The sequence below is a fragment of the Corapipo altera genome, unplaced genomic scaffold (assembly GCF_003945725.1).
Source record: "Corapipo altera isolate COAL_440 unplaced genomic scaffold, ASM394572v1 61286, whole genome shotgun sequence".
Classification (NCBI taxonomy): Eukaryota; Metazoa; Chordata; class Aves; order Passeriformes; family Pipridae; genus Corapipo; species Corapipo altera.
The window spans coordinates 3,706,347-3,722,603 of NW_020884907.1; positions in this window are offsets into that span (position 1 = coordinate 3,706,347).

Consider the following 16,257-nt stretch of genomic DNA (forward strand, 5'->3'; position numbering starts at 1 on the left):
GGAGGCAAAACTTACTGGAAGTTTACATGCAACCGGCAAGCACAGTGGAAGTGGAACAGGATTTAACTACCAGATTGTAAATCACCACAAGCAGAAGAAAATTACATTGAAATGAAGCAGCTTCCCTTGAGACAAAAAATACTGAGTTGGCACGAAAGCAAATTCTGTGCCTCAAGCTGTGGTACCTTTCTATTTCTTTTGCCTTAGGAAATTGGTAAGGAGAAACACCACTTTCCAAATAGCAGTTTGTTACCTGTCAGCAGCACCTGGAGGTGACAAAACCAAAATCCAGCTTTTGTGGATTTTCAATAGCGACCAGTTCTTGAGTTGAAAAGAGAGGAATCATCAGATGTTGCTTATCAAACAAAGACAGAGTCTTCATGTTCTACACCTCAAAGAAAACTTAGGTTTTCTTTCAAGAAAAGACCTTTATTCCTTTGAAGTAATAGTAGGCGATGTGAAATGAATTTTAATAAGGACCTGTCGATATCTATCAGTGCACAGGATTTCATATTAGAGTCAGTAAGAGTCTGAAGAAAATGACAAACTGGAGAAAGTGAAATCCGGAGGCAAAGCATAGTTTCCAGTACCCAGGTCAGGTAAGGGCACCAAACGTCTTTTGAGTATCAGAAGTGCCTTCCATCAGAGGAAAAAATTCACAAGATAACTAATTTTATATATATCCTTAATCTGATCCTGTTTTTTGAAGGAATTTTTAAAAATCTGCCATTAAAACCCAAATGGAATGAATATCTTCACAAAAGAAATGCAAATTTTACCAAAACAAACAAAACCATGGTAATATAGCTTCAAATATTCAGTATTTCCTGGTAAAACTACTTGATGCAATAATGCAAAATATTTTGTAGAAGATAAACTTAGAAATTCAGAAACCAGTTGCATGAATCAATAACCATCAGAGTAGAAACAGTTAAAATCAGGATAATATGAGAGATGAATTCAAGGAATAGGTGATGATTCTGTTATTCTTGTTTTGCTTGTGTTCTGGGTGGTGTTTTCCCTTAGAGGTCATCTTCTGTAACATGAAGTTGTAATGAATGTAGGAGGACCTGATTATTTTTAATGAGAAATAGATGAAATAACAATGACCTCATGACTGCTATCATTAGATCCTCTGAATGTGGCACAAAAATGGGACATGAATTTCATTTACAGATATCAACACTCTAAATGTGCTTCTAACACAGTTTTAGTGAAAGTAACCTATCAATTATATTAAATGCTATGAAAAGGGAGGGTGACACACAAGGTAAAACAGGTAGGATGTGCCAGAGCTTTTACTATTTCGTCTCCAGTCCTCTACAGTCAAAGTCTCCTACTTCATCTTTTCTGACCAAGATCTCTTTATTTATTTAACTTCAGGTTTCAGGACATAAACTGGTCTAAGACATTGTTTTTCTCTGTCATCTCTCTGAAGCATCTCTCCTGGTCACCAGATTAGCTGTAACTTGAATCTCGCAAAGCAAAGAAACTTCTGTGTTCCCGAATTTTTCCAGGGTTCACAAGGCTATTCCTGTTTGGCAGTCCTTGGTAAGAAAGCCTTGTTGCCAGGTTTCATAGTGCTGATCATCATGAGGATGAAAATAATAGTGCAAAAAAAGGAAGCAGAATTAGATGGATGGGTGAAAGGAAAACACATCAAATAATATCTGATGGGAAGAAACACAAGATGTTATGTGCCAAAGAGATGGATTTTGTTCTTTTCAGATGCTGATGCACACTCACTGCAACATAGAGTAAATGTATGCTGTTCACAGGACAACTGATGCTTACAGACAGGTATTGCTGCATATGTAGGGCCATGGGGAGTGTGGACCCACTCTCATAGTGTAGAGGTAGAGTAGGGTATTAGTAGAGATTGAGTGAGACAGTAAAAGCTCTTGTCTCTATCACTCACCAGGTACTTGTTTTGGCATCACTCTCAGATTATGAGTAAGATTGGTAAGATTTATTTCCTGCTTTTTTCCACTTTCTCACTCTTCACTTGTGTCACCCCCCTCCCCCCTCTCCCTAATGAAAAGAAAGGTAAAAGCTGTCACTATTGTTAATGGGCTTCAGGGAGAGAGATGTGTCTGGGTCAAGATTCTCATGCTTGCAGCTAAATGCATGGAGAGCTAAAATAAAAGTGCATAACATCTGCAGTCATCACAAAGAGACACTGATAGAAAAACACTCAGAGTTGAAAACAAAATCCACTAACACTGAGCAACAAATCTCAGCCTTGCGTTCCTATCTGGGGGAAAAAAAAAGAGTTAGAAAGAAGAGCATCATGCCTGGACCTTCACAAGGCACATCAGATTTTCCATGTCCCATAAGAACATGTTTGTTTGTTGTTGTTTTTTTTTCTTTTTCTGAAAAAACAGAAAGATATTTTGCAGGTTTCTCATGAGATCTCTTACATTCAAAATAGATGTTTATCATCCAGTTTGTAATGAAACAACAGGACACTCTCAGGACATTGTATCTGTATGATATGCTTCAAAACCTCTGATAATAAAAGCAAAAGGAATATTTATTCTTCAAATATGAAACAAGATTAATTGGCATGAAAAATGCCTATCTCACACCTGCTTACAAACTCTTTCTCAAATACTGTCATAACCATCATATTCCCCAGAAATTTCCATTTCAGTTCTTGCTGAACACAGCAAATCTAATGTGCAGGCATGGCTAGAATACTGTATCGAGCTTGAAGGGAATATGAAAAATAACCTATCGTTATTGTAGAGAGTTTATAAGCACTGAGGCTGTCTGTTGAATGAGCCAAGGAAAAGGCATACTGTCTGCAAAAAACACTAAGAAGCTGGAGAGATTTAGTCCTAGCTGAGAGTTGCACATCATATCAACTATAAAAATCTCATGAAATTCATCATGCCTGTGTTCAAATGGACTGTGAAACTTTAACATCCTAAATTACTTTTCTCAAGCACAGCCCACCCTGCTTCCTGGGCCAGGAACAAACCAGAAAAACTACTGCAACAAAACATAACAGGAGAACTCCCTCTTTATACGTCTGTTTAGCCGTCCACATATCTACTGCTGTTTCTATGTTGACCATCTTGTTATAGCTTCAGTTCTGAGGACTGCAGAATAAGAGGATTTGAGGCAGTGTCAACTGCCAGAGTAAATTTCAGAGATTCCTGCCTCTTGAAGTGCTACAAAACCCATTCCATAATTTTTTACCATTGTTGAGCTTTCTCCCCACCTATAGTCGTAAAAGCCTGCATTGCAAAGCATACAGGTGCAGATGTAGAGGAGAACATAGTTGAGAGATTGTGATATGATCTTTGATTTCACAGCACTGATTACTGATTATGATCATACTTCTCGGATTTATTATAGTATCATAATAAAATACTACAACACCTTAAGTCCCAGCATGACCTCTGGAGTTTTGTCTGGGTTTTGACACTCTGATCAAATTAATGTATGAATGTTAAAAAGAAATATTCTGGTTTCGTTTGAGCACAGTTACCAAATTGAATGGCAGAGCTTAAGTCTGATTAAGGTAAAAACATGAAAAAAAAAATTCTGGTTCCAATTTTCTTCTCCAAATGTATTTTTTCTACTGTGTTGCAGTCTGTCTTCCTTTTCTGAAAGATCACAGTTAAACAAAATTTGTTTCACTTCACTGATGTTTCTGAACAGTTTTCATTAGGAAGCCTGGTGTGTGTAGAGGCTGACTGATGCCTTCAGGATCAATAAACATGCAGTTCAAATCTCCTCTGGCTTTGTGTGTCTGGAACATAAGCTTGTCTAATGATGCAGCATTGCTGCAGTGGTGTTGCCATTGCTTCCCAGGAACAAGACTTTTGTGTACCGTCCTCCAAAAACAGGTAAGGGGAGACCATTTCCCTACTGATAATATGGAAATGGCCACAAGAAGTATTTTTGTTTGCGAGGGAAAGAGGATTATATTTATATTTGTCTTTCTCATTTAACTAAGAAGCTCACAAAAAACCTGTGTTTCTACTGCTGGTGTCCATGCTGCAACAACATGGGAAAAACTTGCCAAAAAATAATAAAAACAAACAAATGACCCCCCCCAAAAAAGCTAACAAAAATTTACTTGCTCAGTTCCAGGCAGTGTGTTTTCAGCCTTACTATTGAAATGTGTGTATTAGCAAAGCGTGCATCCTCTGTTAGACAGCCTTGCATTTCCAGATCCTCCCTGCATTGTAAAGCTCTTGTATGAGTCCTCAAGGCATTCTTTTTTCCATGAGCTCTCTTTCTGTATTTATGCAAGAAAAACGTAAAGTAGATAATAAAAGAAATTGGAAGCTGTTCATGGAAACCCTAAGCCTCCGGTAATACAGCAAGGAGCATGGCTGCACAACATTATATATATGTAATAGAACAGCCAGTGAGATGAATAAAATAAGAAAATAGAACATGAGGATATGTGTCTCAAGGCACAAGAGGACAGTAAAAATGTAGGAACATTTCTTGTTATTGAGTTTCTGGGGATGCTCAAAGGGTAGAATCAGACTTCCCATGATGAGGAGCCAGCTGAGCCCAGGTGATGAAATATTCTATTTCAAGGTTAGCAGTGGACTCTCCAAAGGTTTTGAATTCCCTGCTGAGTTAAGATTTCAAGACAGCATTTGCCAAATGTGGCTGGACCTACTTGCTGTCTGATATCGAAGAGTGCAGATGAGAGCTCAAGGGCTTCCAGTTCCACAGTTAAAAAGCGTGATTTTACAGATGAATAAAGTTGACTCAAGACCAATAGAGAAATCCAATGGAGTAGCTGTTTCCCTGAGCTTGGGTTCTCTGCATCTGGTATGGATGGGTTTGGATAGCCACAGAATCTTGCAGGCACTAATGACTGATAAATACTTCATCCTTTTTTTGTGTGTCAGCCTAGGGTGGAGTAGAGTTCATCTTAAAAGCCTACAGGTTCAGAAAGCCTAATTCACAGATTGGGCTATTTAGCCTAAGAAGAATGTCTAATAAAAGTTGCATATGTCTTAGAAAACTTCCCTGGAGTAGGTGAGGGCCCCCTAGTAGGGCGAGAGCTCGAAACACATCACTGCTATTTGCTCTGCACCTCATGTACCAAAATGAATCTAATCCCAAGACATTTCCAATTCTATTGGGAGCAGACAAGCATCAACACTTGTGCTTTTCTGATTTTTCATGAGATGAGTACAGATTCATTTTATGTAGCAAATAATATTGACATGGATTACTTTCCCTAGCAAACTGAATATTAATGATGACTTTATTTCTTAATGTCTGACTTGTGATTTCCTTATTTCAACACCTGATGCATTTCTAAAAATGCGTGAGCCAAACACAGTACTCCAAATGATGTATTAATTGATTGTAGTTCATATTTCTGTTTGCATGTTTTTGACAATGAGCAGAGGGATTAAAATGCATTTTTTCTTCACTGTTTGAAATGGTTCAAGCAATTTCAGAATAATGAAAAAGAAAACTGCACGTATTTTATATGTATGATTTGTAATTGGTTACCTTTGTCATGAGGCACTGTTTCTCTTTCATGGTTTTGTGATTGTAGCTTTTCTAAGCTAGGGGAGAGAAGCCAGAAATTTCAGCATGGCCATAGGAATATTTTTTAATAGAAGACCTCACATTAACACACGCACTGTGACATAGCAATGAAGGAAATGGTTTGCAGATTTTTTCAAAGCATGAGTGATAACTGGGCACTTGTGGAGGTCAAAAACTGATTGATCCCAGGTCGGGGGTAGAAACTGGAATATTTATTGAACACGTGACTCGCAATATAAGGGTCTTGGAGGCAGGACATGTAAATGAAGAGGACGGGTTATGCTAACTAGGAGATGGATTATGCCAACTAGAGGATTACACAATTCTCTGCTACAGTTACACGAGTGGCTAATATTTTCCCTTAGCTAAGACCACATGGGGGGAGAAAACAAAAGGGTTTCTGCGGTGTCTGACAACCACAAAGTCTTTCATATCCTGCTGAAGGAGACAGGACAATCAAACCTAGTTGAATATTAATGGGTCTTGTGATGAAGCTCCTCAGAGTAAGGAGTTTCTCCCAGTTCCTGTTGTCCACAACCTGCTACATAATTTTATCTTGCTGATAGCTGAGTTTCTGATTCCTATAGGCACTGAAACAAATAATCTTTCTTTTTCTCTAGAATTTTATTTTTCTACAGACTTTGTTATTAAAACCTGGTGCAAACTTTTTCACATAGATCTGATCCATAAAGGAGTTTGTTTGTGTAAACGTGTATTCCTTTACATAAAAGACCTGGAAATATTTTTCTGACTTGATGTAAAAAATAAATTGTTTGGTGAAATGGTTTACATGTACCTTGAGGGTATCTCAGTTATACATCTTCCATACAGGCAGAAGAACAAAAATATCCGTTAGACTGGGCATAGCTGTAATCGCCCACTTAAGAAACTCCCAAAACATCTCATCATCTTTTATGCAGTTGTTATAAGTTACAAGCATGTGTGGATCTGTGCTTGCATAGATAAATAGATCAATACTGAGAAGCCCTTGACAGAGGTAAACATCAAGTGCAAATGCAGCAGCACAGTAAAGCACCAGCATAAAAAGTATGGTATGGTTTCACAGTAGGAAATGTGAATTGAATATATTCAGAAGCATCATTATGGTCCTTATTCTGGGTTCTTGGGGTTTTGCTTGTGTCAGGGAGGAAAAGTAACAGAACATTTAATACCTCACATTTGTCAAGCTTACCTCTGAAGTGCATTGCAAAATATACACAGCATCCTAATTGCACCATAAGAAGAGAATTATTTATAAAAGGGAAAGCTGGACCCTATGGACTGTGAGCCACTCACATCCAAACTATAAACCAAATCAATCTAACAATTCCAAGGGGAGCTATATATTGTAAACAAAGTAGGGGAAGAAAAGATGCTCACAAATGTTTGATAGAAAATACACAGCACCATGTAAAGCAAATGGTTTGCTACTGAGTAAGAGTTTTATTTATGTTGCAATTAGTAACTGGCAATTAGACATAAAGTTTAATATTTATATTTTGCTAGAGTCTGAGTATAAATTTGTGTCTTGATGTGTTTCACTGTTATCTACCAGCTCATTCAGAAACAATGTCAAACTGACTCTTCTAAAATAAGATAAAACTGGTCTCAAGTTTTTGCTGGAATCAAAATAAATAGATAGCCCTGAATTCAAAGAGGTGAGGTCTCTTTTTGCTTTTACTTTGGTAAAAAATATTTTCCACCAAATTCTTTCTACTGGGAGAAGACTTTACTTAGGTACCTCAGTTTATAGTGGTGTAGTTTTACCTGCTTCTGAGGAGTTGTGCCTGATTGACACCAGTTAGAGAAGACAATTAACAGGCCTGTTTCATTTTACTTCCTTTTTGCTTTCAGTAACAAACTGGGAGGAAGCAAGGATCATTTATCCCAGATAAACTTCCCTGCTCTCAATATAAGTGCACAGCTGTCATTTATATCTGTAACCCAACAACTCTGACACATCCCCAAGCCAGTAAGGTAGGAGGCATCTATTTCTCATTAGTAGGAGGGCAGAGGTGGCAGGCAGCAGACTTTTGCCAGCTTCTGCTCATCTGGTCTCCTGTGAATGGCAGAAAGCTCCTGTAGCTGAGGACAGAGGAACTAGGGCAAAAGGCACTTGGGTAAAATGCTCTAAGGGAGGGAGAAGCAGCCTTCAAGCTTTCATCTCCCATAGACTAAGCCTTGTAGAGATATACATCACTCCAGGAACTGGAGTCTGACCAACTGTCCAGTCTTGGCGAAAATTACTTGTTGTTGAGTGTGAGTTTTAAATATTTTCTTTTGTTTCTATCATAATTTAAATACAAAACATCTCTGCCAACATGTTGTATCAGGATCATACTCTAGGTCTCATTTTTTGCCAGTGGTTCATAGAATCACAGACAGGTTCAGGCCAGAAGGGAATTCTGGAAGTTATATGGCCTAACCCCTGCTAAAGCACATGTTGATCCTCAGACAGGGTCCAATGGCCACAGAAACAAGAATCATCTTGCCGCCTCCAGCTCCACAACTAACTGCTGACATACATTACTAGTGACCTCCTCTCTCCATGCTGGCAGGGGTGAGGAGAATAACACCTTCACAAACCCCATACCCCTGACTGTCATCCCCAGAACTCTGTCATTACCTTTGATACAGGTTGCCCAGTAGTGTTCCCATGTAAGACTATCAGGGGGTACTAGTTGGATAGTCACATAGATCCAGATTCCCAGCAAGCAGCAAACTTCTGCAGACAATAGGTCAAGTTGGTGGTATGGTGCCTCTGTTCCTTGCAGTAGGGAGTCACCTACTACCGTCATTGCTTCCTTGTGGTGGTCTTGTGTAGTCCAAGGTGTGTTGGCCCAGATACTTCATTTGAAAGCACGACCAGTTTCCTCAGCCTTGAAGGCAATGCATCCATGTTACATCCTCTGCCCTGGCAGGGGCAGCTGCTCCAACACCTGCTGGGCAATATGTTCTGTGGTACATCAACACTGTGCCCAAGAACATTTAGGCTTGTTTGAACTCAGAGAAGGATCCCTTCTTTGTGCTATTCTGCCCAAACTTTTGATCTTGGGAGCTGTGCTGTGAGCCTGACTCTTAAGGTTTCTCCATAGCACCGGTTAAAAGGATGCTTGACCTTCCCTTGTTGTGGAGTGCCTGCAACAAAGGCTCCCAGTACCCTCAGTAAAGTGCAGCTGGTCAAGGTTTGAGGCTCTATTCCCCATATCTGCTGGCCCAGACAGATAGCTCTCTCATTAGGTGGGCATTCCTATTTGTTTAGGGCTTTTAAATCTCATTAAAGGTAAAAGTTCTTCAAATTACAGTACTGTTAGACATGAAATCTCTGTGTTACTGATTAGTCTCCTTCCTGAAACTCTCAGAAGACTAATTGCTACTCACTGCTCTCTGTATGTTCTTCCATGTGTTCACCCCAGATGGCCAATTGATCTAATTTGATGTCCGAGGCAGCCATAGTTTTTCGTGGCCTGGCAGATATTAATGTTTCACAGTAGCATGATTACAGATCTCTCCTTCCTGGGTTGCATTTCAGCTCCAGGGGAAGGCAAACAGATACTGCTCCCCAGCCCAAGGCGAAGACTGATCTGTGCAACCGCTGACAGCAGGCATTTTGTCTGCAGGAAGGGAAACTGCTGCTTTTCGTTGATGTTACTCTCTCTCATTTTGAGAAGAAAGACTTTGGATCTTTTAATAAACATTTAGATTTAAAAACCTGCTACTTGTGATTGAAGTCTTGGTTTTGATTATACAAGTTTTACATCAGCTCTTAAGTTATTGAGGGTTATTTATGATGAATCCCAGCTGAGGGCTAGTGACATTAAAGAATTCTGGTGCTTGATTTTTCTAAAGACTACTCACATGAGGTAAAATATTTAAATAAAACTTCACAGATGTTGCTTAACAAAAGGAGAGCCAGTTGTCTGTTTGTAGAAATATAAATTATAACTAATTTTGTGTATTACCCACTGCGTCAAATCCTTTGCTTCTTTTGTTGCAAAGTACTTTTCTTCCGGAAACACAATTTCCCCCAAAATGATGCTACAGGTAATGTTCATATCTTTTATCTTTAATCACTGCTTTAAGCATGGCAACTGCATTGGACAGAACCCAAATATCCTTTGAAACAGATTAAAGTATAATTGTAGAGAAAGAATAGAATTAATAAATACCCAGCTGTATTTCTTGATCTCTTTTTCAGTTTGTGAGTTAGCAGAAGATAAAAAAAAGCAATCACTCTTTAAGCATATAATTAATTTAAATATTGGAATAACTTAGCATTTATGAATGCATCGCTGTTTTAGCTTCTCATTTTACGTCTTTGTTTATCTTACCATAAATTGTACAAAGTCTGTTGATTTCATCTATGTCCAGACCTGTAGCTGAAAAGGAAAGAAAATAATATTAGTTTTGCCATTAGTAAAATAAATACACTGAAATTGATATGCTGGTTTTGCTTTTGTGGGCACAGGCATTTTGATTTTTAAGGAAAATATCGGTGGCTAATGATATCCAGCCTATTTGATTTACACTGATGATGATGCCTTCATTAGTCAGAACAAATGACAAATCTCCCCTTGCCGCAGTAGACTGTTGTGCTTTCTCAACCAGCCATTTTAATTTTCAGGCTGACAACCAGTCAGAAAGAATCCATTATGGATGATCAAAGCTCATTTGAGTTAGTCTTTCTCTCTAAAATGACAAGTGGAACTGGTCTGAATATGGAGAAAGCTATTTGTGCTGTAATCTGTGGGTTTTGGTGCTACCCACTTGGCATTCTGCATGCTGACACCTCATTCTTCTGTGCAATGGTGAACTTTACCTCTTTATCCACTTTGTTAAGATAAGCTAGAGAGCCAGGGGGAAGCCTGTCCTACAAACCCAGGGTGGGTGATGGGAGGGTTTACCAGGTCCCCTCCCTGGGCAGGTGTGGTTCTGCGACCCCTGATGTGGTTTTTGTCCATGCCAGCAATAAACCCCACAAATCCTAAGCATGGTTTGGGAATTACTGTGACTAAGCACCATTCTCAATTAGCAGTTTGAATGTGCCAAGGCAGGGTTCATGATACACTTTTATTCAGAGACACAGCTTCTGTGGTTTTGCTCTGATTGGCCTGGTGGGGTACTCTGGAAACAAACCCTTCAGTTGTCTGCACATGAGTCTGCACTGGACCTGAAACTATTCGAGATTAATTGATACCAGTCAGTACCAATGAATTCTTCTGGGATTTTCTAATTTTTCACTGAGACTTTTCAGATCCAGGCTCCAAATATAGCACCATAGTATTTTCCAAATTCATATTGTTTCTGAATCATGTGATTAAGGATCACAGTAACTCTATCAAGCCAGGAATTAGAGTAGGTACTGCAGTAGGAACGTAGAGACTCCACAGCCACTCCATGAAATAAAGATGCTGCTACATGGGTCTGACCGGGGGTTTTAACTACCTTGAAGCTCCCCACAAGTAGTCTCCATGAAGGTGGCCAACCTATCTCATCCTGGAGTAAGGTGAGAAATTTTGTTACCTTCAGTTGAGTCTTTTAAAGACGTAAATCTAGAAACTTCCCTTCAGGATGAAACTCATATGTGCACAGACATACATATGTATGAACATGCATATAGTGTGTATATATACATACATACATAAATACATACACACACATACACACATATGTGTGTCTTTCCCTTAGAAAAAAGATATCCTCTTGGTGACCTGTTGGCTAGGTCACATAGTTCAAATTAAAAGACAAGTTCAAGTCCTTGCCCTGAACCAGAGTATCTGTAGGCTAATGATTTTACATTCCCACAAATTAACAGTTTTTCTTCCAGTGCAAGAACTAGACCATGTCATTCAGGAAGCCATGGAGGCTTCTGTGCACAGCATACATGCATCAGAGTAAACACTGTTCTCCTCTCAGTGGTTCAATATCATCCTTGTTAGTTCTGCCTCCTTATATGGAAAGATATAATACTGTTTCCTTTTACTACAACAGTTACATTTTATACCTTACAGTACCTCACAACATCCTTATAGAAGGATATAAAGACATTGTTTTTTCATAAACCAAATTTAATTCCTTTTTGTTTGTAAGATAACACTGCATATCCTTTTCTAATACCAGTGCAATTCCTGGACAAAAACGTAATTTGAAATTTTTTGCTAGCAGGCTGGATGCTATATATAATTTTTTACCATGGTAGGATCTTTTGAGCTGTTTTGTGGTATAAACTTTTAATCGTATTTTCCTCTGTGTGGAATTATTTGCAAAATTACTTTTGTGCTTTATACACTTCAGTTAATTTTGGTAAGAAGAGTCATAGAAAATTGTGTTTATTTCTTTATGGTAATTCCCTTGATCTCAAAACGTGTTGTTCCCCACTCTCACCCACTGTGCAAAAAACCAAACCATATAAAAAGAAGCACTCTCACGTACAATATCAGTTTTATGTTTTCTCAAAGTCTAATCTTTTCTGATGCCAATGGGAAAAAAGGAAAAAAAACATAGAAAAAAGCATCCAGCTTGTTGTTTTAAGTTGTTGTGGGTTTTTTGGTGGTTTTTTTTTTTTTTTTGTTTGTTTTTTTTGTTTGTTTTTTTGTTTTTTTTTTTTTTCACTAAGAAAAGAAGTATTTTGTGTTTATGACTTTCCTACTTTTGGTTCAGGTATTCTGTTTTTTCTGTTTTCCAGTTCTGAAAGGAGTTTTCATACATTTAGAGTTATACTTTAGCGAGAGCCTTGATATAAAATAAAAAAGAATTTCAATGGGGATTCCACCTCTTTTTCTCTGTTTCAAAACTGTGTAACTTTAGGCTATTTTTAGATGAAAATTGAAATGATTGTGTGTTGAAATGTTCAAAATAAAGATTTGTATAGCCTTTCCAATGTAAGTAACAAGGGGAACTTTATTTACTGATCAAAGGTGGTCAGTACCTAATTTGTGGTCAAAGGTGGTCAGTACTAAAGGAAAAACAGTACATACAGGACAAAAATGAGCTAACATGCTTGTTTTTATGAGAACATTGCTTTTATTGTATTACCAAAAGAAAAGGAGCAGAGTCAGTCATCATCCACAAATTTGTAAGGGGGTGGTGATTCTCCAAAAGCAAATAAAACCTTGTGAAGACTGTTCATTGGAAACCCATTGCTATCTCTTTGAAAAGAATTAACATTTAATGATATTCAACTAATGATTTTACAGTAAAGTGAATCTGGGGAATTTGCAGCCCTTTTTTGTTCACATTCACGGGAGAATATTTGTAGTAAGTGTTTCCAAAAAGAATTAACTTGGAAAACTTACAGAGGAAATCAAGTAAGATTTTCTTCTATGGTTCCTCGGAGATTGCTCACTGATGTGAGCGAGCAATCTACTATAAATCTAAGGATTTACTAAGGATTTTACTAGTTTTGTGTTTAATTTCTATTGCAACATTTTGTATACAGTTACATGTTTTCTCTCTGTGTTTGGGCTCTCTATATATACTGATAAAACCAAAATGTCTTTTGTGGTCAAAACTTGACAGGGAAGTCTGTGCTGTCTCAGTCTCTTTCTATGGTATTTGTTTCTTAGATATGCATTGTCTTTGACCAACTCAGACCTGCATGCACAGTTTAAGGGACTTGGGTCATTAGAAAATGCGTGACAGGAAGGCATACTTCAGTGTTTCTAATTTCTTATAAATATTCTTGTGCCAACCTGGGGATCATTGAGTTTCTTAATATGTACTGTTGAATCTCCTAAAATATGAGTAATGTTACCACTGATACTGTAGGCTGTACCCTATTTGTTTGTGGAATACTGTATCCCAGAAAAAATGCATTTGAGTTCTATGTATACTTATAGACTATTGAAGGAGTATGGTATCTGCCATTATTGTGGTATTGTAGCACTTAAGCTGATGGAGGACTTGAATATCTTTATGCAAAATGCCTGTCATTTTGCAACTTCAGAGCACAACTACTGATCTCAGCAAAGTTACATTCTAGGCAAAAGGGATTAATATAAATGATGTTATCTGATTTTACTAGCACTCACACTGTAATTTTGTCCTAGTCACTAAGTTCTCATCATTCTGAGAAATTCATCATGGTTAGGCTTTGAGAACGAAGATTTGGGAAGGCTCTATCCACATTTGTTACAAGCAATCTGGTGGCTAAAAAGGCCAATACGAGATAGACATGCCCGGTTACAAAAGGCACAGTAGAAGGACCCCCTAGGTGGTAAATTCTGCAAGACACGATTCTTTCTGCGTTGTCTTTTCTCCTTGAGAGTGATTCTGCGTGCGTTCTCAAAGCCATCAGCAGCGTTATAGATGGTGTGTCTCCAGACCTCCTGATTTGAGGCCAAATTAGACCAGTTATGATGATCAATATGGCTGAGGCTGAGATGTTGTTTCAGGGAGTCCTTATATCTTCTCTTCAGGGTTCCTCTCATGCAGCAGCCAGTGGCAAGTTCACCATAAAGCAGGATCTTAGGGAGGCAGTGGTCCTTCATCCTTGAGACGTGCCCTGCCCGGTGCAGCTGTGTTCTCAGCAACGTGGCCTCAATACTTGTGACTGCTACTTGTTCTAAAACAGATGTATTGGTCACATAATCTGACCAGTGGATGTTTAGGATTGTATTCTGAGAAATTACTTCCCCATCATCCACACTGGTCCTTTGAATGTATGGTTTTCAAAATCTTTTGTTTGAATGGTGAATAAAAGAAGCTGAAATTTCATCCTTTTTATTAAAGATCTCATTGTTTAGGATTATGCAGGTAAAGGAGAGCTGAAGGCCTGGACTGAGATTGCAGCACTTCACAAAAGAGGTGAAGAGCAAAGTGCTTTACCTGTTTTTCTAAAGCCTGTGAAGGTGCCATTGTGTGTGTTAAACACCTACTTGAGGTCTGAATTGAGGTCTGAATATTGTTTTAGCACCAAAATCCTGTCTAAAAATTCTGGTTTATAGGAGGCTGCAAAAACTGAATTGTAACTTAATTTTTTGTTCTCTTTGACATTGTGCTAAGAGAGTTTTGCTAATAATAAATTGTTTTCTTATTTTTATTAACTTTCTCAACAGGAACTAGTGATAAATGTAGCAGGTCATTTTATCCCTTTTTGTAGAGGGTGAGAAGAATTCAGAGCTTCTTGTTCAGTACACCATGCACTGCCAAGTACTTTGTACTCCCACATTCTTTTTAAAGACAAAGCAACAAAACACATATTTTGGTAGGCATGTTTCTATTTCTTACATTAATATAAACCTAGAGCAACTGTAATAACTAGACTTACCAGAAAGGTTTCTAGTGGAAAAAAGTCCATCCATAATGTTGGTTTGGTCTGATTTTTGTCAACATGTTTGTGGAAAACATTCCAGTGAGTTTGAAGTATTTTCTGTTATTTCATTATTTTGATTCTACTACTATGAGATGCTGATGTCTGTATATTTCAACTTTAATGTAACTTTTTCAACTTTGTTCCTGTGGAAACAACACCAAATGCTAAATTGGTACATGCTGGACTTTTCTATGTGACTCAATTTCTGTCAAAGCTTGATGTGGTGCTTCTGCCCTTGTCTGTAAAACAGCTTTACATTCCCTCCTTTCACTCAACACTGCTTTGATCACAGTTGTTAAAACAACAATTATGACTTGATGCAATTTTTTAAGTAACTTGGGTACCTGGTCTCATTGCTACATCTAATGCTCTTAAGAGTAGCTTTGGAGAACCATGGATTTGCCTTCCTGCAATTCAAGGGTGTTACTAAGGCTAAGGAAACATACTTGGACTTATATTTAAATCAATTATCTTGGGCAGTCATAGAAGGCGAGTTTTTAAACAGGGTCTGTAGAAATCGTGGAGCACAGCACTGTGTTTAAAGGAAAAAATTTCCAGCAAAGATCATCAGCTTAGGCATGCAGTGTATAACTTGGAAAGGCATATTGGCCTGGCCAGTGAATGTGCTCAGGCAAGATTCTGGTCTGGTTTATGTGAGCTAATTTGGAATAGGTGTGTAGGATTAAAATAAAAAAAAAAGGTTTGTCTCCACCTAATTGTTATATAAGCAATTTTTGCTTAGCATATGAGTTTAAACAGGTAAAATATCTCATCTCTGTTGAGATGAGTGAAATTAGGTGAAATACAAACCCCTGTGAATTACAAATGTAATATAAGTAATTTGCTTTACCTTGTTAACTATGAAGGTTGTAAACGTAAACCACATTCTTGTTACAGACATGAACATAGGTTTTAAATCCTTGGAATTCTGTTTCTTTTCGCCCAACCATAGCAACGATTTCTCTAGTCAGAGATACACATTTTGTGAGCAATTTATTTTCTGTACAAATATATTTGCAGAAAAGCATTCTGTATTGCAGAAAAATATTTGTTGTTTTTCTTTTTTTTTAATATTCAAAAGCATTAATTACTTCTAAATTGAAATAATTTCCATGAAAATGGACTTTTCAGTATTTACCATTTCTTATGGAAAATCATAGTAATATTTTTCTGCTCTGTTTTCTCAAATTATTCTTTTTTAAACCCCAAAACTGTTCGAGAGAGGATTGGGTGAATTGCTGAATTTTGTTAGTCAGGCTGCTATAGCTTGACTTGGCCAGATGAGCTATAAACAAAGATTTTACAAGTAAAATCCTTTTATATGTGACTTTCTTGTCTTCAGTTCTTTTTATTTCTTCCTTCCTCTCTAAATTCCTCTCTGCAAGCCAGAAACCTTGGGACAAATG